We start from the raw sequence: 2,606 nt of genomic DNA on the forward strand, positions 1-2,606 counted from the left end.
CTTGCACGGGGTCCTAAGTAGGGTTTAGACTGTTATATGGCCATGGAAAATAAAGGTAGAATGAAGAACTCCACCCAAATATTTAAGCCATGCTGCATCCTTTTGGGCAGCTTTTAAATAACAAAATAAAATATTATCATTTTAACACTTACAGGATAATGACATGATCTGTTTAATATTAATACTTCAATTTCTATCTTTAAGCTATATTTTAAGAAAGCAAGAATGAAAACACAGAAAAATAAACATGACAAAAGAATGCTACTTATTAATATATGACATATGCTGTATTTTTTTCTTTATAATTAAGAAATATGGTCAAGTGAAAATCAAGCAAGTCTTTTTTTTCCCCTTGGTTGAATCCCTTGAATTCCTTTTCTACAGAGTGCTGCTATTTCTATAAACATTACAAACTAAATGGACACACAACAACGCTTAATGGTAGGAAATGTACTCACTTCATTTTATTTTGCTCTATTATTACACTTTACTGCTGACTAGTCACTTGACCATACTTTATAAACATAGGCAGAGATAATGGTGATTTACAGAGGGGGTTTGAGCACAAAATGCTGTTTCTTTTTTATCAGAAGGAAGATGGTTCTCCTTCAAAACTGAGGTTTTCTGATGGTCTTTTGCCAAAGGGTAATTTGTTTGTTCTGGTGAGTTTTAATAAGAAAAGTTAGACAGCACGTCTGCAGTTATATGCTCCTGGCATTGGGCCTTCCATAGAAATGTGCATTAGATATTCAAGCCCTGTCTCAAGCATTCTATTCCTGTAACCTGACTTCATCCGTTCCCTTCCACTGTTGCCATTGAAACTGGAAATAACTGCGGAATACAAATCATATGATAAATATTGGGGAATATGTCTTTGTAGTTTTTCAGCACCACTGCCAAACTTCTTGCCTAGGGAGCTGTGGGAGGCTTTTCAACCTGAAACCTGTGAGCAGTCCCATTCTCTGGCCAACTGGGAAGCAGCCACATGATTTTACTGCAGCAGCCCTTCGAAAGGATTAATAAACATTTCAAGTTCTTTGACTGCATATGCTTTTAAGGCATGCTCATGGTTGGGCCTATATTTATATCCAATAATTTTAAACACTGGGATGCATCTTCTTTATGAATATCCCCAAAATGTGACACACACAGTTTTAAATAACATTGTTATAAATGAGGACCCTTTCCCTAAAATTTTTCATCACAACACTATCCCCCATTTTGTCTGATCCTACTGAAGGATACTAGCTTGGGGTTTCTTTCTGCATTCACCACTAAATCACTGAGTGGAAGACAATGCCATTTGGAGAGTAGGTCTAACATCTCAATGATGAGTAGAGGTGTAGGACAAATTTTGCTAGTTAACATCTTCAGGTAGCACTGGATTCTCACTTGTAGGCCTGAACTTATGATTTTCTCAGTGACCATGCTTTTAAACAGAGGCTCTCACACAGGGTATCTATGAAGGAGGGCTGTGTCTGCCCTGTTTTTATGCTCTAACCAGTGCATTCCATCTGCTTTCTTCAGTGTTGTTAAGCAGTCTTCCACAAAAACTGCTAAAGTTTTTTTTTTTTTAACATCTTTATTGGGGTATAAGCGCTTTACAATGGTGTGTTAGTTTCTGCTTTATAACAAAGTGAATCAGCTATACATATGCATATATCCCCATATCGCCTCAAAAATATGGAACGCTTCCCGAATTTGCGTGTCATCCTTGTGCAGGGGCCATGCTAATCTTCTCTGTATTGTTCCGATTTTAGTATATGTGCTGCCGAAGCGAGCACTCTGCTAAAGTTTTTAATTCACGAAGACAAATGGGGGCTGTTTGATATAAGTTATAAAGAGAGGTAAGTGTGGCAAAAGGGTCAGCAAAGACAGTGTTTTACAGGTGTTCGAAGCTGCTAGCTCTCTAAATGGTGACTAAGACGAAGGTATTGAAACTCAGAAGGGCATTTCCTGCTTGAGCAGGTCAGGGACTTCTCCATTTGGAGAGTAGAGTTAATACCCATTAAACCAATATGCTTGTTATTTACATCTCCACTCCAAGCTCTGAGACTGTGTTAAGAATTATATTTTCTTCAAACCTTGTATTCACCTGCTTGGTCTCTTTTAAACTCAATAACTTAACATTTGGCAAAGGAGTCTTACCCACATAGAATGTATACATCATTTCATGGTCACCAAGCACTTGTGTTTTCAGACCTGTTAATAAGGATGGAAAAGTACTGGGTTTGCCGAACAGTGAACATTAGATCATGCTTGACAACTTTCTCAATGACGTGGGTGAGCCTTATGTGTACTTTCAGCAAAGTAGTCTTGCCCAAGTCTACTCAATGATGGACTTCCATTTGGGCAATGAGAGAAAATTAGCCAAGGGAATTTCCAGTTTGGCCGTTGTGTAGGCAATAACAAACAACTTGACAATCTGCTGCCTTTTGTTTGTCCCAACACCGATACGACTTCTAGTCGTGATTGCCAGTTTGAGGTTCTCCAGTGTAACGGGGTAGAGACTTTAAAAACTGATAGCTCTTTGATGCATTTCACTGCCTACGTGTTTATTTACATTGTCCTTTTTCAGTGAGGAGCCCACAATGTCAACAAAGGCA

The 2,606-nt window shown here is 38.3% G+C and overlaps 1 non-coding gene across 1 annotated transcript; it reads right to left on the minus strand.

Annotated features, from left to right (window-relative positions):
• Window positions 1-1,677: 1,677 nt before the first annotated feature.
• LOC137751640 (U6 spliceosomal RNA) lies at window positions 1,678-1,784 on the minus strand. The gene has a single exon (XR_011070891.1). It is a non-coding gene; the product is annotated as a U6 spliceosomal RNA (small nuclear RNA).
• Window positions 1,785-2,606: the final 822 nt, after the last annotated feature.

The sequence above is a fragment of the Eschrichtius robustus genome, chromosome 17 (assembly GCF_028021215.1).
Source record: "Eschrichtius robustus isolate mEscRob2 chromosome 17, mEscRob2.pri, whole genome shotgun sequence".
Classification (NCBI taxonomy): Eukaryota; Metazoa; Chordata; class Mammalia; order Artiodactyla; family Eschrichtiidae; genus Eschrichtius; species Eschrichtius robustus.